Genomic DNA, 22,522 nt, shown 5'->3' with positions numbered 1-22,522 from the left:
GATGATCATAAAATCAAATACTGAAATGGCTATTCAATTCTTATTCTATAAGCAGAAATTGTGATGTTCATTATTATTGGCTTTTCATGCTTCAGTAAATGTCTTTAAAATACCTTTGTGAATTGGCTGACGTGTTTTTGAAATAGTGGAAGTATTATACTAAATCAGATGCCCCTGGTTTTTGTGTTAACAAAATTTACTTCTTAATGTTCTTCCCTCTCGTGTTTAGACTCAGAAAAGCCCTCTAAACATGAAAGCACGGGGTTCCATATCTATTCCATCACAATGACTGCATGTAACTTGCTTACTTAAGAAGAGAAACAATGAGTTTTATTATCTCAATGGCTGCAAAGTCAACTTCAGATTTGAAAAAGAAACATCCCAAATTCTTTTCCCTCTCTCACTGTCATTATCACTACCCATAAAAGTTCTATTTGTCATTTACTGGTAGGGAAACTAAAAGGCAATTTTGTTGACAATGCACTTGGCAGAAAACAATCCACCTTCCTCTTTCATAGTTGTATTGATGCTGCAATGCTAACATGAGTAAAGAGTAGAAGATACATTTGCAGCGGATATGCTGGGACAGTAAGAAAACAACAATTTTTGCATCTTCACTTTCTCACATAAAGGATTTGTGCTTTAAAAGCAGGTGATAATGGATTTTAAAGCAATATATTTCTACATGCAGTGGGTAGCATGAGATGACTGACCGTGGGCCGGTGTCTGAGTTGCTGTGAGATATGCTCTTGAAAAATATTCAGACCCACCAAGTAGAGTTTAAAATACCTGCTTTTAAATGTTATAGCTTTTAATAACAGACTTCCGTAATAGACTAGAATAATTGCAATCAATTATATACAGAATACGTGCATAAAAATAAATACCTGTTTTTTTAAATACCTTTAAAGGACATCACCCTACAAAGTCTTATTCCTGCAAGTAATCTTACTCAGGCAAACAGTTCCTTTGAATTCAATGCAATTAGCCCGTTGCACAAGAAAGAGTTTGCAAGATTAAGTCATAAATATGTATTTATCAGATGCACGTTCTTTACTTCTTTCAAGTACTGTATATAATAATAGGTAGACAGTAACCACCCAAATTCTACAAATATTATACTAATAAAAAAGGGGACAACTAAAAATATTATCTAATGCCCACCCATGCCCCAAACCAAAATCATCTGTGTGGAAAGATGCCATGTCTGTCTCTCAGATACAGAATACAGACTTTAAGAACAGCTACCTAGAGACACAGTTAGCCAAGATATCAGAACTGGGAACTGGAACAGATTCTAAAATATTGGTCATAAAATTAACAATAAGCCACATTAAAATAATATTAAATTAAAAGCAAAATAACTCATGGATGTCAAACTTAGTGCTAAGGCTGCTGTGCTCATTCCTAAAATTCAGGACAGAGGGTCACTCTTTGCTTAGAATTTCCTGGATTGTTTTAGTTTGTGCCACAACTTTAAAATTTACTTTAAAATGCGTATGGTGTATTTTGCAAAGTTCTGCATGGCATAATAGGATATTGGAGATAGGAGAGAAACAGAAAAATTCACAGGGACTCCAGAGGGCTACACCAAGATATACCCAAAACAGAACCAGTCTTGCCATTAGCAAATACCATTGCAGATTAGACCCCAATCCTGCAATCAGATCCATGTCAGTGGACCCTTATGCCTTTGAGAAATTCCGCTGAAGTCGATGGCCCAGATCTTTAGCTAGAACTCAATAACCATTGAATTGAACAGAGCTATGACAGTTTGCACCAGTTGATGATCCAGCTCTGTGCATCCTCAGCTAGGTTGAGGGGTGGAGAGCTTCTGTGTGGATGCAAGTTTTACTTAAGACAGCAAAGAGTCCTGTGGCACCTTATAGACTAACAGACGTTTTGGAGCATGAGCTTTCGTGGGTGAATACCCACTTCGTCGGATGCATGCATGGGTTACTTAAGACAGGAATTTCAAATCCAAATAATCAACCCAAAGCTTTCTGACAATATCTTTCTAGATATACATAGAGAATACTCCTCAAAAACTAATTCAAAACACAGAATTACATGTGTTTTCAAGTAAAAAAAAAGTGAGGATTATGAATTACAATTAAAATGATGCTTATTTTTCTCTAAAACAATAATTGGCATGTACCTCTATGCCAAGTTGTAGGGCTGGATCTTTGGATCTAATGTGTTAACCAAAGAAGCTTTACATATTTTATGAATGAAGTTGCTGTTGCATGATTCAACTACTAGTCTATCTGTACTTTAAAAGAAAGTGACTAGGAGTAAATGTGCAGCAGACTAAACTACATAATTTTATCATCAAGTAACATACAATATTGATGGAATAGTATAGAAAAGGACATATTGTTCCAGTCAACTGCAACATTGCTGTAGTTATAGATGAATAAAACATTTTGACCCTGATTTCAACAATAGAAGAAAATAACAACCTAAAAAGTGGTAAGCGCTAGTATCCATGGGAAAACATTCCTAAATTCTATTTAGCTTTTAATTTTATCATCCCGAAATACTTGACAAGGAAACAGACTATTTTATTCTCAAGTATTTTATCACAACTGTAGCCTAGAAGAACTCTTTTCAGCCTATCAGATTCTGATTTCCCATACAGAATGAATGTATTGATGCACTTATATTAAATGGTTTACTCACAGCACATTCATTCAGATTCACATGCTAGTTTTCTTTCCTTCATAAAAAGGCATCTTTGAAACATGGCTGAAAAGCCAGTTCAGAAAAAGTTGTCTTCTGAATATAACAGCTGAATACCACATACAATCTCAGTATACTCACAGGAGTGAATCGGTAACACTGCACATTGTTCTGAGCATAATGGGAAATGCCATCCAAGCTAGCAAAGGGGGGTGGGGGGACCTTTTCCCTGATTGGCTGTTCATCCCAAGCTGCCTGGCAAAGGTTTGAAATATGCAATGCAGGGAAGTGATATTCTGTGGCATTCATTCAATTTACCTGCACTAGACTCCAGGGAGCCATACTATTAAACAACAGCTCCAGTGGGTCAATAAAGTTAACTTAATTAAATTGGTTTCCCTCCCTCACTTCCAACTAGCAAGATTTAGGGCAGAGGGACACAGCGTCGCTTGGAAAGAAAAGGATGATTTAGTTAATCATCTGATGAAGCCAGACATACATTTTTGTCAATAATTATACCCACAAAGCAAAGTGCTAGTTTAAAATGAAAACAATCATGTATGTTGCGAAAAGAGACTATGCCTACTAATGACCAGCCATTAATATTTTTCAAGAACCATCAGTTTAATCCACTACCTAAAAGCAAGGAGCAGTATCTTATTATTGCTCTTTGTACTCCATAAAACTAAAATTACAATTGCTTAAGTGAAGTGTGTATAAAACATACTATCATGGCTACAAGCATAATAAACACAAGCTCTTAATTTGAGAGGGATGGTACCTAGTACCTTTCTGGTCATTTGGCTCTCTGTATCCTCACTGGCTTACACAAGTCACCTTTCAGCAGTCTTTCATTCTATTCTACACTGAGTGGTGCAAGTAGTGAAACCTATAGTTAAGGTTGCCCAACAATTTCACTTATAAAAACTTGGTTTGCAGTGCTTGTAACTTTGCCACACTTTTAACTGTTTAGATTGAAATTTTCCATGCCAGGAGTCTGACTCAGGCTGAACAGTTCTGGAAAGCTTTAGCTAAAATATTTTAACCATTTTTGAGAATGAGATGAGGGAAAACACATTGTTATATCAATGTTAATTAACTATTATAACTATTTCATTGAGATGCTGTAGGACCTCCATGCTTTGAAGCAAGAGGGTAGCTTGATGTCACGGATGTGCCTTTTTCTGTCCTTGTGAAAATGCCCCCAAATTTATAAGCCTCTAAAAAAAAAAAAATCTCAGTTTGAATATACTCATTTGAAGCTTCTTGGAATTTGGCAGCTATGTTGTCTGAAGATTCTGTCTGCACTGGGCATGCTCCATCCCCTCATAGCTCCTGCCTGCCAACAGGACTCTACTTGCACCATCCCTCACCCCAGGACTGCCGGGGCTGAGCAATACTTTCCCTGCAATTGCTCCTCCTAGCAGCTGGGGGCTGCTGTGGCATCAGGCACAGCAACAGATAGCAGGGAGACTATCTGTGCTCTCATGGCTCCCTGGCAGAGTGAAGGAGAAGGAAGAGGTAACAATAATACACTTAGAGAGTGAGGGTCCACAGACCTGAATGTCCATGGACACCTGGTACGGCTCCACAGAGTTATTACTGATCTGGTGCAGCCAGGTTAAACATGGACAATTGTGAGGATGCTGCCAGGCAATGTCCCCTCCTGACCTCAAATCCTATTTTCAAGGCTTGACGTGCAGGGACTTTATCTCCAAAGTGGGCTATATGATCAAAAAGTACCAGCTGGCAATGACTTCAATCCTCTTGAGGCCAGTTCTCCATAATACATCCCTCTTACTGATAAAATCAAACCATTTTATGCCCTACAGCCACTGCTGGCAACACATATGAAATGCCTCCAGCCCCCTGATGTCCTGTTTAAGCAATGTCCATGTTTCAGATCCACATAAAAGGATTGTAAGTACACAGGTTTGATGAATCCATACTTTTGAATATAATTTCACCCTTTTTTTGGCTCTAGACCCTAATGCAGGTCCTTCATGGATAAGGCTGCTAAATCAATTTTCCTTAGGATGTCTAGCTAGCAATGCCCATTTGTTGTCAATTTACCACTTAGGATAGGTGAAATCATCCACTACTTCCACAGTTTGTCCCTCACCACAGATTTCTTGCATCACAACTTTTGTGCTGACACTCTTATTTTTTGTTTTTCCCAAGAAACCCTTAGCTCAAGGGCAGGTACCATGTGCTGAAAGCTCTCTCATCTTTAAGGTCATTTGCATCCTGGCCAAAGAGGATGACATCATCGGCATAATCCAAGTCAGCAAACAAAGTTGAACTGACCATTATACCGGTATTGGTGGAGATATGTTCAAGGAGCCAATTAACTGCATGGCAGAACAGGGCTTGGGCCAGGACACATCCCTGCGTCACCCCGGATCTAGTGTAAAACCTGTCAGACCTATGAGTTCCCATGGCAAACATGTCTGATTCATTATTAACCTCAGGAGGGTGTTGGGGGCACCAAGTCTTGTAGAGCCTTCTACAGAGCAGCACTATCAATAGAACTGAAGGCTGCCTTTATGTCTAACATATGCTGCTGTCGAAGGACAACTGAATTCATAATGAATCTACCAGCACCCCCAGCTATCTTCGAGACACCACTGACTTCCTGAGGAAACTACAATCCATCGGTGATCTTCCACTATGGATGTAGAAGCCCTCTACACCAATATTCCACACAAAGATGGACTACAAGCTATCAGGAACAGTATCCCCGATAATGTCACAGCTAACCTGGTGGCTGAACTTTGTAACTTTGTCCTCATCCACACTATTTCACATTTGGGGACAATATATACCTTCAAGTCAGCGGCACTGCTATGGGTACCCGCATGGCCCCACAATATGTCAACATTTTTATGGCTGACTTAGAGCTGAGGAAGTGTTGTTCTCTTCCCCTAATGCCCCTGCTCTACTTGCGCTACATTAATGACATCTTCATAATCTGGACCCATGGAAAAGAAGCCCTTGAGGAATTCCACCATGATTTTAATAATTTCCATCCCACCATCAACTTCAGCCTAGATCAATCCACACAAGCGGTCCATTTCCTGGACACTACTGTGCTAATAAGTGATGGTCACATAAATACCACCCTATACCAGAAACCTACTGACCGCTATACTTACCTATATGCTTCCAGCTTCCATCCAGGACACACCACACGATCCATTGTTTACAGCCAAGCTCTAAGATACAACCGCATTTGCTCCAGTCCCTCAGACAACAAGATCTCTATCAAGCATTCTTAAAACTACAATGCCCACCTGATGAAGTGAAAAAACAAATTGACAGAGCCAGACGAATACCCAGAAGTCACCTCCTACAAGACAGGCCCAACAAAGAAAATAACAGAACACCACTAGCTGTCACCTTCAGCCCCCCAACTAAAACCTCTCCAGCGCATCATCAAAGATCTACAACCTATCCTGAAAGATGATCCCTTACTCTCACAGATCTTGGGAGACAGACCCGTCCTTGCTTACAGACAACCCCCCAATCTGAAGCAAATACTCACTAGCAACCACACACCACTGAACAAAAACACTGACCCAGGAACCTATCCTTGCAACAAAGCACGATGCCAACTCTGTCCATGTATCTATTCAAGTGACAGCATCATAGGACCTAATCACATCAGCCATGCCATCAGGGGCTCATTCACCTGCACATCTACCAATGTGATATATGCCATCATGTGCCAGCAATGCCCCTCTGCCATGTACATTGGCCAAACTGGACAGTCTCTACGCAAAAGAATAAATGGACACAAATCTGACATCAGGAATCATAACATTCAAAAACCAGTAGGAGAACACTTCATTCTCCCTAGTCACTCAATAACAGACCTGAGGGTGACAATTTTGCAACAGAAAAGCTTCAAAAACAGACTTCAACAAGAAACTGTTGAACTCGAATTGATATGCAAACTAGATACAATCAATTTAGGCTTGAACAGAGACTAGGAATGGCTGAGCCATTACAAACATTGAATCTATCTCCCCATGTAAGTATTCTCACGTGTCTTATCAAACTGTCTGTACTGGGCTCTCTTGATCATCACTTCAAAAAGTTTTTTCTCTTACTTAATTGGCTTCTCAGAGTTGGTAAAACAACTCCCACCTTTTCATGCTCTCTGTATGTGTATATATATCTCCTCAATGTATGTTCCATTCTATGCATCCGAAGAAGTGGGCCGTAGCCCACAAAAGCTTCTGCTCAAATAAATTTGTTAGTCTCTAAGGTGCCACAAGTACTCCTGTTCTTTTTGCAAATAAAAGACAAAGAGCAAGTATAACATCCATTGTAGACTGCTCAGCAGTGAAGCCTGATGAGTCAGGGCAATGGCGTTTCACAAGGAGAGCCTGGAGCCGGGTGAGTTGGGCACATGTAACAACTGTTCTGGGAACAGAAAGCAGTGCTATTGGCCTGCAGTTGCTGCACTCAGTGTGTGTGTGCCTTTTCCCTGATAAAGTAGGATGATGATCCCTTCCTTCCACTCCATGGGTAACTTCCCAGTAGTCTAAGCCCAGACAAAGTGTTAGTGTTACGCTACACTTAAGGGCTCTATGGCTCATCTGAGAAGTTCGGGTGTTATGTTGTTGTGTCCAGCAGCAGTTTCTTTATGGCAGAGCAATGTAGGTACAAAGATACATCTACACAGGTTTCGGTGTCAGGGATTGCATCTACTACTAACATGTCTAGATCTGGCCAAGGCGTCGTTTCGGAATGATTAAGTGCAGTCTCATAATATTCCTTCCATTTTTGCAGAACTTTTTCCTGGGGTTGAGAATGTTTTACTATTAGCCTTATTTATTGGCACAAACCCTGTGCTAAGTCCACTTTTGGATCGAAGTAACTGAACAGCTTTGAATGCAGGTTGTAATTTTTTAGATCTTATTCCCTCTCCCACCTTTTTTGCCAAATTCTTAAAATAAGTGTCACGATCCACTTTTGCTCACACCTGAAAAATACCTTGTAAACATTTACATTTGATGTCATCATGGCGCTGCCTGGCCTCAGATTTCTTTGCAGAATTTGAAATGTCTTAGCAGATACGCTACAAGTGAAACCCTTGGCTTTCTGTTTTGGAATGGCATCTACAACTTCTTGGGTGACTATGCTTATGGCTGTCCAAGCTGATTCTACCTCATCCAGGAGAGGACCAAGAGTGTCTACTTTGAGGGAGGAGGTAGCCTAATTAAAATGCAGGAGGATGAAGAATGGGGAGGGGGTAATACACTTGCACATCCACATATACATTATGATAAGGTCTTTAAGCACATGATCACATACTATTTTCCCACATTCTTTTATGTTCTTCAAGTTTTTTAATTTTATGCTCCTGATTAACAAAGTTCTAGAACGTGTTCAGCTTGTCGGAAGTCAAGGCAGTCTTCACTGGCAAATTCCACGAAGAAAAAGAATTAAAAAAAAAATCAAATGAACAGTAAGTTGAAATAAATGGCTCTAGTCACACATCAGGAAACCGTTCCTAGGTGAGTGCAGCTGGAGTTATAAAGTTTGAAAATATCTAAACCATGGCAGAAAACAGTTGTGTTGTTTTCTCAGCCTAAAAACTCTTTTTAAACAACCTTCTCTGTCACTTTGCCCAGGCAAAAGTGACTTTCCCACCTGTTACTCAAACTCCTACCCAATATTAGGGCACACAGTTCTTTGTTCTACCAAAAGTCCACCCTTATATTTGAGTAGGAGAGTTACTCATAATGGGCCTGATCCAAAGGCCACTGAAGTCAGTCTTTGGATCATGTCCCATATCATCTTTCAACACCAGTTATTTTGACTCATGTTTCTTCACAGCCCACACAGGTATGGCAATTGCTTCTGTGAGCATCTATTTCCAATATCCCAGAGAGCCAGAATGACAGAATTACTCAAGCTGATTTGAATCTTACTCCACAAGAAATCCTACTGAATTCAATACCACAATGTACGGTACAAGGAACTATTTAGTGTGAGACCAGATATGACAATCTGGCTCATAGACAATTATTAGTCTGTTTTTCCATTTAGTGACTTTATCTATACTTTAGGGTATGTTACTTAGTCAAAGCTTGATAGCAGAGTAAAGAGGCTGAAAAGTTTAATATAAATTAAAAATCAAACACCCAGATACAGTAACTCCTCACTTAACGTTGTAGTTATGTTCCTGAAAAATGCAACTTTAAGTGAAACAGTGTTAAATGAATCCAATTTCACCATAAGATTTAATGTAAATGTGGGCGGGGTTAGGTTCCAAGGAAATTTTTGGGGGTCAGACAAAAGGCATTATATACTGTAAAGTACTGTACTGTACTGTGGTTGGGAAGTGTCCCTGGCTTACCCCACACAGGCACAGCCCACTGCAGGCAAGGATGCTAGGAAGCACCTTTGCAGCAGCAGTGGCAGCTTCCCCGGAGAAGAACAGGCTTGGACTTTGCTGGGAATGCGCCAGGCCCAACTCTTCCTGTCCCCACTCCACTTCACCTCCACCTCTTCCCACCCCCACTCCACCTCCTCTCCAGAGCACGCCACATCCCTCCCCCCACCCCACTCCGCTGTTTGGCAGCACTTAGGACTTTCTGGGAGAAGTGCTGGGAGGGAGGGGGAGGAGCGGAGAAGCCCCACATCTCCATTCCTCCCCCCCTCCCTCCCAGAAAATCCTAAGGGCTGCTAAACAGTTGTTTGGCGGGGTGCTTAGGATTTTCTGGGAGGGAAGGGGAGGAGTGGAGACACGGCGCTTTCCCGCTCCTGCCCCTCCCTCCCAGCACTTCCCTGCCCCCAAACAGCAGTTTGGCAGTGCTTAGGACTCTCTGGGAGGGAGGAGGAGGAGGCGGAGAAGTGGAACTTGTGCAATGCTGCCTTGTAAAGTTGCTGCTCTTCCACAGAATCTTACAAGCAGTGGACAGAGCAGGCAGCCAAACGACGTTATAAGGGAGCATTGCACAACTTTAAACGAGCACGTTCCCTAATTGAGCAGCGACATAACACTGAAACAACGTTAAGCAGGACGACATTAAATGAGGAGTTACTGTACAACTATCTGTCACAGGAGGAGAGTTAAAATAAATCAACATTACAGTGGTGTGGAATGGCCAGTCACAATACCACATATTGTGTTGTAAGAGTCACCAGGGCTGGAGTGATTCCAGGTTTCTCTTTTCCCGCTGGAATTTTGGAACATCACAGATGTCATGCACTTGGGCTGTTTGCCCATTCAGAGCCAGATAAGACAAGCAAAGAATGTGTTTGCAATTGCCTTTTAAATGGACAATAGGCTGGTCACGTGTTTTTTAGTCCATCTGAGCTCTAGTAGCCTGCACTTAGCATTCGGTCAGAGTGGTTTCTATGGTCCATGTTATAGCAGAGTGTGACAGCCATGCTTTGGAAGTGCTACTCTTCTCCTTAGAAAGTCATTGAACGGTGAAGTGCTTTGGGCTCATTTGAATTTATAGCCATTCACTGGAGTTATGCAGAGCCCCAGGAGGAGCCTCCAGGGAACCACATGCCTTCAGAAAATCACAACAGTTACAACACCTGAGTAGTATGAGCTCCCCTGTGAGTTTGCTTTGCCCTGGCACTTGTGTGGCTAGCAGCCCTATCTGGGACAGGCCTTGGACTCACAGGGAGCCTGGGGAACTCAAAACTCAACAGGGCACCTTTTAGAGGAGCCCATTTTCTTCTATTCTTTTAAGAAGCACAGCATTTGCTTACTATAAATATGCTAGACAGACTGATCCTACACAGCAAGCCCTCCCCAGCCCCTAATGCCCATTATGAGCTTGGTCCGGACAGGTGTTGAACATCCACAGTTCCCACTGAAAGAAATGGTTCAAAACATGAAGTCCTTACTCAGACCCAGACTGTGTCTGCCCTAGCTAGGAGGGAATGAAGGGAGAAGGTGCAAGGAACCTTCCCCTAGCAACAATGTCTGTGCTTGAGGGAGCACAGAGACCACTTCCTATTAGCTTTCAAAGGCCAAGTCACATCAAACCACATGCAGAGGGAGAGAGTGCTAGCATGAGAGAGCGGACTGCAGCATCCAAGGGGATGGTGCAGCTTGTGCTCTCCCATGTACTTCGTGGAATACACTCCTGGAGCTACCCAGGCCACAGCAACTCTGCCCTGCTCTCAGATAGGACCTAGTCCCAATCTGGCCCATCGTTTTTACTCATATTAACATATCGAATAGGGTTAGTGACAGTGCACCACTGACCGCTCTGGACAGCATTCTCAACTCGGATGCACTGGCCAGGTAGACAGGAAAAGAGCTCATCATCACAGGTGACCACGCACAGCTCATCAGCACAGGTGACCACGCACAGCTCATCAGCACAGTTAACAATGCAGTCTCCTGAGAATCGAAAAGGTAATGGATCTGATATGGGGAGGGGGGAGGGGGATAGTGCAACAGAAACTGAACCCAAAAAAAAAAAAAAAAAAAAAAAAAAAAAAGAATCTAAGGCTGACTGCTAAAGGCCACAGCAGCAGGGACGTGCAGGTGCAGTGAAAGTTAAGGAGCTCCAGACAAGCTACCAGAAAACCAAAGAAGCAAATGGAAGGTCTGATTTTTTGGGGGCTGCGCCACAGTACCCCCCCCCTGACTGTGGATTCCGAGGTGGGGTTGTAATCTCTGCCATGTCTGAGGCTTTTTCACCCCTGACGGAATTACCCTGCTCCCAGCCCTCACAAGCAACTATTGCAGAGAATGACGCCCTGAAGGGAGCTCTGGTGAGTGTACCTTTGCAAATAGCAAACAGTGTTTTTAAGCAAGCCTTTTTAATGATTGATTTGCCCTGAGGACTTGGGATGTCGATGAAGCCCTCCTGTAGGTACTCAGAAGCCCTTGCAGAAAGGTTCTGGGCAATCCATGTTCTGCCCACCGTGGTAGGACACTTTACCATGCCATGCATGTAGCAAGACTGCTGGCATTCAAAGCATCCGCTCTTTATCTTGTTCTGTTATCCTCAGCAAAGTGATATTCGTTCAGATAACCTTTAAAAAAAGGAATTTTAGTAAGGGGGGGGTGTTTTTTTTTCTACTGGTTGGGAATGCAGCAGCTTAAAAAAACACTGCAGGGGGGGGGGGGGGAAGGTTGTTTTAGCAGGAGCTAGCGTGGTATTAGCCATGGAGACAGTGGCTACCATGGCCGCATGCAAGCTGAATCCTGATGCCTGGACCTGTGTCTGTGAGATCTGTAACCCCAGAGATGCAAGCAGTCACTATTAAGATGAAAATATAACCATTGTTCTGTAAAATGTATCTTTCTAAATATTTATCTCGATAAGGCGGAAAAAAGAAAGACGCGAGATGAGATGTTCTCAGATATTATACAAATGATGAGAGAGAGAGAGAGGGCAGGAAGACCAAAAAAAAATGCGGTGGGCAGGAAGGAAGATCAGCGCGCGGATGCAACTCTGGGGCTGCTGCGTGATCAACAGCAGGATCACAGAGTGCCGCTGCAGCCCCTGTATAACCACCCCTGAATTTTTTTAATGGGGCCATCTCTCCCCTCCTCCCTCCTCCCCCACACACTTACTTCTCTCTCTCTTTTATAAAAAAAAAAAAAAATTAATGCTTTTTAATGAGAGTGACTTTATTTGCATAAGTAAGCTGTAAATCAGCTGCAGGTGATTTGCCTCAGCCCCCTCCCACCCCATAGGGTCCCCCTCTCTCTCACAGAGATTGTGGAGAATACAGCAGCAGCAATAACATAGGGGACATTGGTTTGGCTGAGGGAACAGATCCTGACCACTGTCCAGGCTGCCTGTGTATGGCTTCATGAGCCATGGCATCATGCCCTGGTGGCGGTGTGTGCCAATATATATGGGGTTCCCATCATCGCCCCCACAGTTAGGGAATCCCATTGCAGTCACAACCAGCAGCAGCAGTGATTGCTTGCTTACTTTGCAGCCAGCAGCACCAGCAGCCAGTTTTTTCCCAACTCCAAATCGATGATGACCCCTGACCGTCTGCTGTCTGGTGTTGTTCCACAGGGCGCTATCGCTTTCTCTACTGTGAGGAGGGCTGCTCTCATCTTATTATGCGTTTTTTCAGGGCAGGGCAAGCAAGTCACAAAGTTCAATCGTCCACACCTGCAACACAATGCGGTCCCACCAGTCAGAACCACCGCGAAATGATTTTTGCCCCATCAGGCACTGGGATCTTCAGTTCTGACTTAGATCAAGCTGTGAGTGAAATGAAGGGTTGGTTGCAGGTGCTCAAAATCTCTCAAGATCAGGGCCTTTATTTGTTATCCTTATCAGCTCAGGCACCGAGTGGTTTATCAGATTTGGACAAACACGCACTGTCAACATCAAATGAATGCCTATTTATTCAGAAGCATTCCCCAATTAGCAACTCCTACAACTAGAAGAAAGGATGATTAGGATCAAAAACATTTGTCTATATAATTGCACTTGTTACTGGATCACAGGTTAACACCTTTTATTTATGGATTTTCTGGAGTGCATCTAACTCCTCCCCTTCCCCACACCTTTTTTTCTTTAACACACACTAAGATGCACTTGGGCTTTATTCTGGGAGAAGTCTGCTAAGATGATGGTTAGAAACCTAAGAAAAATATCAAAGTGTTAGTATAAATCCAATTGGGGGAAAAATTAACAATAGAAACATACATTTGATTGAGTAAGTTTTTATATTAAGGTACCACAGAGCACCCTCATATACAAAATGTATTTCTAGGAAAATGTATATTAGCATTGCTAAGTTACTTTAAATAAAATATACAGTACTGTACATATCATGAAAATCTGGACTCTGAATTTTGAAGGCAGGCTTCTGAACCCTCAATAGTCACCAATCACTAACAATACCAAAGCTACCTGAAACCTTCTCTCGTCTTCTTTTTAAAAAAATAAAACAAGCCACAATATTTCCTCTGTGTGACTGGGTCTCAAATAGCTTTTCTCTGGAATTCCCCTAACACAATTAAAACATGTTGTTCATCATATCTTCATTCCTGCTCACCTGTCTTTTTCTTTCCCCATTACAAATAAAACCCTTTTTGTTTCTATTTAATGCTAAGCTAAGTTTGTCAGATGACCTTGGGCAACGGATACTAACACCCGACAGATCTTTCTAACTAGATCTAGAAAGATCTAACTAGATCTTTCAGCAATAGTTTTAGTGGCAGCAGGTCTTAGAGAAATATGAACACACTGTTGCATTTGCATTACAATTTATATTAGGGCTGTCAAGCAATTAAAAAAATTAATCGCACTATTAAACAATAGCAGATATAAATGGTAAATAATAATATTCTTTAAATCTAATTTTCTTATCTCGCTACATATGATATTATATACTGTGTATTGTTATGAAGTCTCATTTTTTGGAAAGAAGTAGCTAAGGTTAATTAATTATAGCAGGTAAAAACTTTTGCTACTCTAGTAGCTCTATAATATGGCTTAAATTCAATTTATTTTGTGCATCTTTATTCCAGAAATGTTCAGTGGCAAAATGTGATAATGTCCTACTATTTCACTACCTATCAGCACAGTATGATCAAATAGGATTGCCAAAGCTGAAGAAGCATTAAGCCATGTACTGAGTTTCACAACACCCACAGCATGCTCTGAAGAGGAACATACTCCAACAAAAAGCAAATAACATAATATCTACTGTAGTTATATACAGACACAAAGAGACAGATACCTTAGCCTAAGGTGCATTGTAGTGATATGAAAATCTTCATTGCTATATAGGTGGAAGAGACTCTGGGAGGGATTTTTTTTAAATATATTTCCTCAGTTGGGAAGCAAAGGAGAGTGGTTTGTGTTGTTTATAAATAATTTTGTCTCTTACAAATGTAGTTTCATATAAACCTAGCTCTTTAGTGATGGGGGAACTACAAAAAGTTCTGAAGTTCACCTCAGTTCAGATAAATCCTGAGCAAACGGGATGTTTGTTTGATGTCGAGCTTATTAAACATCCTGAGGATCCTCTCTCCCTCCTTTAATCCAGCCAGATCCCTCTCCTTTCAACCTTTTATGATCCTATCCTTTCCCTTTAACACCTAACTCCCTCTCTAATCCTACACAGGTCTTCCCATCTCCCACATCCTTATTCCCAACAAGTTACCAATTCTCCCAACGAAGAAGTGAGCTGTAGCTCAGGAAAGCTCATGCTAAAATAAATGTGTTAGTCTTTAAGGTGCCACAAGTACTCCTGTTCTTTTTTCTAAATCCAGTATAGCCTCCCAAATCACTGACTCTGTTCCTCAACCTTCCTAAGGCCCTCTACATTTTTGAGAGAGAGCATCACAGGATTTGTCTCAGTTCTGATGCTCTTTGCTAGACTTGGGGTCCCTTAAAAAGCTGGTCTAACAGGTGGTTTGTTCTTCCGTTAGTATCAGAGTCAAGGACCTGGTAAAGTCCTCCTCCTATTCTCTGGTTTACCTATGACAGAGTCAGTGCTGTCCATAAAGCCAGGGGCTAAGTGGAGAAGGAGGGGGCAGAGTCCCAAAATCTTTGACGGCTTGTCTACTTAGTTTTTGTACTGCTTTGCCTTTGGGGGCAGGGACCATCTTTCATTGTATGTTTGTACAGGACTAGCACAATGGGGCCCTGGTCCATGATTAAAGCTCCTAGGTGCTACTGCAATATAAACAATTGTTACCCAAACTAGCTATAATAATATAAACACCTTTATGCTACTGTAACTGCATTCACGCTAGGGGATTGCAGCAATCTAGATTTTTTCCTCTGGATTTAGTTAGATTGATAAAAAAAACTGAATGTGAACCAGCCTGAGAGCTAAGTAAGGGTTGTTTAGGTGTGGAGGGAGCTGAAAATATGACACCACTGATGTCACTAGCTAGTGAAAAGATGGTCAAGAGGGGCTCTGAACTGGACCATCAAATGATGCTCAGAATACTGCAGTTGGAGTTGAATCTCAGGTCTAATGCCCTGCAGAAAGAGAAGCAACTCAGCAACACAAGGAATCTCAAAGAGCCCCTTACCTAGGGTCAGGGCCGGTGCAACCATTTAGGCAACCTAGGTGGTCACCTAGGGCGCTGGCATTTGGGGGACGTCATTTTCTTCGGCAGCGACCGCAGCAGCCGGATCTTCGGCCGCTGGTCGCCACCGGCATTTAGGCGGAGGGAGCTGGGGCAGGGGAGAGCAGGGAGGGCCGCCTGCAGCAAGTAAGGGGGGGCGTCATGCGGGGGAACTCCCCACCCCAGCTCACCCCTGCCCTGCCTCCTCCCCGAGCACGCCGTGGCTGCTTCACTTCTCCCGCCTCCCAGGCTTGCGGCGCCAATCAGCTTAGGCACCGCAAGCCTGGGAAGCAGCCAAGGCATGCTCGGGGTGCTCGTGCGTGGAGCAGGGGTGAGCTGGGGCAAGGGGGGTGCCTCAGGGTGGAGAGTGGAGAGCTGCCGCGGAGAGGGGCAGCTGCCGCGGAGGGGGCGCCTCAGGGTGGGGGCGCAAGGTGGAATTTTCACCTTGGGCGTGAAACATCCTTGCACCGGCCCTGCCTAGGGGCTTGGTAAGGAATTATTGCTGCAGTTGATTCTGTGGCACTCTGACCCAGGAAAGTACCTCTTTCTGGGGTCACTGTGGCTCAAGTCTGAACAAAATTTAGGATCCCATGGCCAAAAAAGTTCACTGTGAAGGATGCTTTATTGACCTACCTACACTATAGCATCCGAAGAAGTGAGTATTCACCCATGAAAGCTCATGCTGCAAAACGTCTGTTAGTCTATAAGGTGCCACAGGATTCTTTGCTGTACCTACACTATAGTTACAACTGATATATAACCATATATGGATATGTCCAAGGTCATGGTTAAGGTCGCATTGATACTACAAATTGGAACCATTTTGTAACTGGATCTTGAGACAATCATATTGTAACACAGTAACCTGCCTCAACTGTAGTGTAGACAGGCCTCAGTCTACTTGGGAGGCAGGACATTTTGAATTATTTTATATTATTCATCACCAATCATTTTGTGGAGCTATTTCGGTCTCAGTGCCACAGTGAATTGCTCTCTTTTCTCTTGGCAGGTCAGCAAATAATGGATTTTTCAGTTCACTGGCAATTTTGAGACATCAAAATTTGTTTTGAGTTGGACCAAAACCAATTTTTTTGAAATTTTTGGTGGATAGAAAAGTTGAAAAACAATTGTTTCAGGCTAAATGAAACACTTCATTTGAACCAAAGTGAAAAGTTCCATTTCAATTTTGAGCACTTTTAAACACAGTATTGCTGTCAGATCTGCATTTTCCCCTGAAACGAAGTTTTTGTTGAAAAATTTCACCCAGCTCTAGTCATGATGGCAGCCAGTGCCAGAAAAAAGAGAGGAGAAAAGTCAGGAATGGAGGGCAAGAAAGAAAAGTAAATAAGAAAGAGGATTTACTTGTAAGAAGACCCAGTGGTGTTTAAGAAACTGCTGTCAGTCCTTCCTTGCAGTAAGTACCCGTGCACTCAGTTAAGGCAGAAATCTTTTAAAGTTGTAATTGACTATGTTCTGAAAAGAAGAAGATACAAGGGCATAGCAATTATTTCAGCCATCAAGTACTGCAATTAATTAAATGACAGTAAGGTTTCTATCTAAGGGTAAGTAATGTCATGAGAGACTTCTCTATTACACTGTGGAATGTATATAATGTTTCCAGCCCTCATTCAGTGATAAACCACATGACACAAGGTGCCCACAATCCCTACCCGACCTGGGTGCCTGGAATGCAGTCCCAGAAGCGCACAGCACTGGCTAGCATGGGCGGCAGGTTTGTATAATTTTTGGTGGTGCCCAAGTGGATCCGTCCAATCCATAGGATGGACCAGGGCAACTGCCCCGGGCCCCATGCTTTGGGGGGCCCCGTGCTTCAGGGGGACGTGGCCTCCAGGGTGGCCTGGGAGGTTAGCAGGGTGCCTGGTGCGGACAGCAGCGAGCAACTCTGCTCCGCCCCACCTCTTCCCACCCCGCCCCCACTCCACCTCTTCCCTGAAGCCCCCACTCCTGAGCAATGCCGGGAGCCGGCGAGGTGGAGCGGAGTGGGCTGGGGCCAGGTCGTGACCCCCTGAAGCACAAAGCAGGGGTAGGCACCACCATGTTGTGCGATGAACACAACAAAATTACCAGACTTAGTGATGGACATTCGGGGTGTGGGGGTATTATGTCATTCAATCATTCAAACCATAAAATAGCACACATTTTGCCACACTGAAAAAAACCCAACAACAGTAACTTAGCTAATAATAATAATAAAAATAAATTCTACTCATAATTAATGAAAAATGTGTGCATCCTGTATATGAGATTATATGAGAAATGAAAATGAGCTTGCTTTGGGATTTTACAAGGCACTTATATCATTTAAACACATTTGGTACCTTGAATAATAACACTTCTTGCAAATCACATAAATAGGGAACCCACGGTCCCCTTCCCTCACCCCATTGCAAAGGCACAGGGGTTATTGCTGGCTGCCCTAGGTCTGCAGAAAACCCTATGGGCAAAACATATGGAAAGAAGAGGATTAATTTATACAGAGGGCTGAAGGGGACTCCCATAGTGCATTAATTAACACTTAATAAATACATCAAAATTAAATACATTACAGAGATAAGAACCTGGCATGACAGACTTTACTTCATGAGAAGCTCCAGAGAAAGAAGACCCAGAGGGAGTAATGGTAGGGGCAATTCTAGGGAGACCAAAGGGGCTGGTAGAGGGAGCAAACAGAGAACAAGGGTAGAGGCAGAGTCACTGTAGGGTTGACCCTGTCTTCTGCCTCACTGCTGTGGGTGGAAACACTGATCACTATCTCTGTAAGACGGAATAATAGACTGGAACGCCCAGAAGAATGAATGACTTGAGGACAATTTCCTACACAGGACGGTTTGGCCCACAGAAATAAAAATCTGGTTTTGGACAATGGAAAAAAACAGGTACAATTCAAGTGACTTTTAAAATTGCCTATGAAACTGAGTTAACAAAATCAATGAGCTTATGAACAACCAGAAAACATACTTCTCAAGCGAAAAAAAACTATAAATGGACTTCTTTGCAAAGAAATTGTACGTTTTCTTACAGGAAAAGCCACAGACTGTCTGGCAAGGAAGAGTAGATTGAATTACTTGCCTCAGTGAAATTAAATATCCAGAGAATTGCTGTGCCTGTGATGATGCTGATGACTGGGGCTTGCTCACCTCTCCGTGCTGTGGAGGCACGGCCAGGCAGATCTGCATCTGCAAGCAGGTGTCATCTCAGGTGCAGCTCCCATTGGCCATGCTGGCCAATGGGCTGGTGGGAGAGGAGACAAAGTGGGAGATTGTAGGGAGCTCTGGAGCAGGGGAGAGGGGAGTTGTGTGGCACAAAGTGGGGGGCTCTCTAGAGAAAGGAGACAGTGGCACAGGGGTCGTTGGGGGTCTCTTGGGGGAGCAGGGGGTTGTGTGGGTCTCTGTGGGGCTGGGGGCATGATGGACGGAGCCAGCCACAGCCCAGGTCTCGTCCGCTCTGCAGGGTGTGTGTGTGTTGCTATAGCCCCCTCAGGAAGCCTCCACTGTACTGTGTATTTTATGACAGCCCCGGGGTGCCCATCACTGCTCCTTTCCCCCGCCCCCGGCTCCATCTGTCTGTCCCTACAACCCCCCGGCTGCGTCTGTGTGTCTCTGACAGTGACAGACTCCTGGGGCTCTCTCTGCCTCCCTGCTGTGGAGGTGTGGCCAGGCAGCTCTGGCACCACCCCCTGAAGCTCCCATTGGCTGGGGTTCCCGGACAATGGGCTGGGAGCCAGGTCAGTGGTGGGGCCTCGCTGCAGCATGCAGTGACTCTGGGGACGGGGGAGTTGCTTGTGGGGAAGCAGGGGAGCTGCCCCCGAGGTGAGTGTGCTCCACGTTGCCAACCCATGGCGCGGGGGCCCCCCAAAGCACAGGGCCTGGGGCCCAAACGTTGGTGGAGCTGGGCCCACCTTCATGAATATTGATGGAGCATGGGCACCATGGGCCCTATAACTCGCCGCTGTATTGGCTAGGGTAGGGGTATCGTCAGAATACTTAGGAGATATAATTCAGTGCATCCTCTTGAAAACCTTCCACTAGTTGGGCTCCTATGATGCCTCAGCAAGCTGTTCTACTCTGGTAGAGAGAAAAAAGAGGTGGAGACTCCCCGCTTCCACTTAGTTGGGCATATGCATTGTAACCTTGAAGCTATTTGCAAGAGATGGATTAGGGTTTTCCTGCAGTCCTTTGTCCATTTTCTGTAACTGGTTCATCAGGATGGCCGTGTACATCCCTCAGTGTTTCCTTCATGTTATTTCTTATGTCAATTTTTTCCTCCTCCTTCTATGTAGTCCTGGCCACAGCAGGAGGGATAATGATACAAGGAGTGGCATTGCTTTCACCTTCCTGCAGCTGGGAGACTCACAAGTGGTTCACTCTCACATGTACCCAGACTGGAGGTTAGAGGGGCACATTTGACAGACGATCCTGTGATTGCTCCAGAAGGATCTGCAAATGACTGCTCAGAGGGCCAAGTGGTCAGTGCAACTTACCCCTTGTCCCTCTGTTGGGAGTGGTGGTGCAGTGGCACTGCCTGGGTCCAGACCCCAGGCTAGGAATGTTTTGACCTCCCCACTGAGTCTGGGTCTTTACCCTTAAGTGGGGAGTGGTAGAAGGACATGGACCCTCCCTCTCTACTGGGTCCCAGCCCAGGGCCCTCAGAGAAGTAATATTGGCAGGTTCCTCCCCTTGGAGAGTCTAAATCTGCTGCCCTGGGCTACTTCCTACCTATCTGCTCCTTCAGTTTAGTGTGTGTAGGGGCTGGCCCCTATAGTCCAAACTGCAAATAGTTTCACAAACAACTTCCAAATGAGCATGGCCATGAAAGACCTGCTGGTTTTCAAAAGCGGTGGTGTGGTTGGAGAAGGCACTGCCTCCTGTAGGGCTACTTGGGCCCAGTATTGCCTTTTAACCCCTTCAGGCCTGGTGTGTGGTGTGTATACCTTATTACAGTGATATAGTCACTCTGCTCTAAAGAAGCAAGACTCAGAGTGTGGTTGGTGGGAACGCACAAGTAGAACATGGTGCCCCAACTGACATCAGTTTTATGGAGGGTCCCTGATAATGGTTATGGCCTCTTTGTTTCGAGAGGAACTGATTCACTGTGAAACATGGCAACAACTATCTATTTTCATCTTTGTTTAATGAAGCTGCCACCCTTCTGATCCCCCTATAACAATGTTTCTGTCCCTCTTTTTTGACATGCCAGCAGGAGAGAATGAATGATATAAGGAAGGAAAATGTTTTCCAAACACTCAAATCTGCCCAGAATGGCCAGGAATAAACAATGAAGCCTGGTCTACGCTACAAAGTTAGGTCAATGCAAGGCATACGTCGACCTAGTTGTGCATGTGTCTACACTTAAATTGGTCTCTCACCAATGTAAGTGCCCCATTATGCCAACACTAACACCACCTCCTCGAGCAGCATAGAGCCATGGTCCATGTACTTAAGTAATGCAGTGTCTACACTCACGCTGCAATGACCTATGTCAAGACTAACTGTCCTCCATCAGCTGTCCCACAATGCCCCACACTGACCACTCTGGTCACCACTGTGAGCTCCATTGCCAAGGGGTCACTCAGACCACAAGTCCCTCCTCCCCTTTAAAGCCCCATAAATTTTTAAAATTCCTTTTCCTGATTGTCTGGCTTGGTGAGTAGAAGAGGCTGCACAGGTACGGCTCTGAATCAGCTGTAGAAACATTGATATCTACACGCAGATTGATCAGGGGACACAAAAGGAAAAGAACAAGAACCAGCAGCAGTGCCATATGAAAGCGAAGAAGCTGTCAGAAGGCCAGGGAGGCCAATAATCAATCCCGTGCCAAGTTGCAAACTTGCCACTTTTACAAAGAAGTGCATGCCATATTCGGCAGACACCCCCCCTCCCCCAACAGCACGAGGGCTCCCTGCTGTGAACAGCAAGAAGGAGGAGGTGGTGGACGTAGAAGAGGAGTATGTGGGATAGGCGACTGGGGGAACCAGCTGCACAGTGAGCCAGGACCTCTTTCTGACACCACCACAGTCCAGCCAGTCCTACCGGTCAAGCACAGGCGAGCCCGAAGCAGGGGAAGGAACTACGAGTAAGTGTGTAGATAAATTTCCAATTACAATGATGGCACCCCCGAAAGTAGCAGGACACATCTTTTGATTTTTCATTAATTTACTCATGCTAGAAGAGACAAGGATACAAACAAGAAAGGCAAAGTTGCTTATCTGCTTTTCCTTCCTCTCTAGAGTTAGCAGGGGGGGCATGTGGAAAAGTTCCTGTGCACTGGCATGTCCCTTGAATTCTCCTGAGAGACCTCAATGAAACTTTCCTGGATGTGCTCTGCAATCCTCTGCCAAAGGTTTCTAGGGAGGGCTGCCTTATTTTGTCCTCTGCAGGAGGACGCATTCCCATGCCATTCAGAAATAATTTCAGCCGGCATCATTGCAGTAAACAGGCGAGCAGCATATGGGCCTGGGTGACTTCGGGACGCCAGCAGCAGCTGTGCTCTTTCTGCCTTTGTTACCCTCAGGAGTGAGATATCAGCTAAAGTCATCACTGCCTGTGGAAAATGGTGCCAATATTCAGTGCCATTGCTCTATACTACTAGAGTCATGCAATGGAGCAACTCCCTCCTCATTTTCCCAACCCGCAGCAGGCTACACTCTCTTATGGCTGTTGCTGTGACTCATGCTGTGGACAAGCAACCCAAGCAGAAGTGAGAAGGCAGTGCCTAAAACTTTAGGGGAATAATGGGAGTGAATTTAGCATTGTAAATTTCATTTGCCATAGTGAC

General features: G+C 44.2%; 1 protein-coding gene across 15 annotated transcripts in view; it reads right to left on the bottom strand.

Annotated features, from left to right (window-relative positions):
• Positions 1 to 22,522, bottom strand: part of LOC120396454 (poly(rC)-binding protein 3-like) — a 585,054-nt gene that overhangs the window by 223,758 nt on the left and 338,774 nt on the right. The window contains exon 1 of one of the 15 annotated variants that reach the window (XM_039521354.1): positions 17,090 to 17,200. The exons of 13 other annotated variants lie outside the window; for them this stretch is intronic. The gene's annotated coding sequence lies outside the window, so the exon portion shown is untranslated. Of the gene's footprint in view, positions 1 to 2,682; positions 2,748 to 17,089; positions 17,201 to 22,522 lie in introns of those variants that run through there. One more of the 15 variants, XM_039521356.1, reaches the window with a different exon arrangement.

Source organism: Mauremys reevesii, linkage group 2, assembly GCF_016161935.1.
Source record: "Mauremys reevesii isolate NIE-2019 linkage group 2, ASM1616193v1, whole genome shotgun sequence".
Taxonomy (NCBI): Eukaryota; Metazoa; Chordata; order Testudines; family Geoemydidae; genus Mauremys; species Mauremys reevesii.
This window is presented reverse-complemented; position numbering and strand designations above follow the sequence as displayed.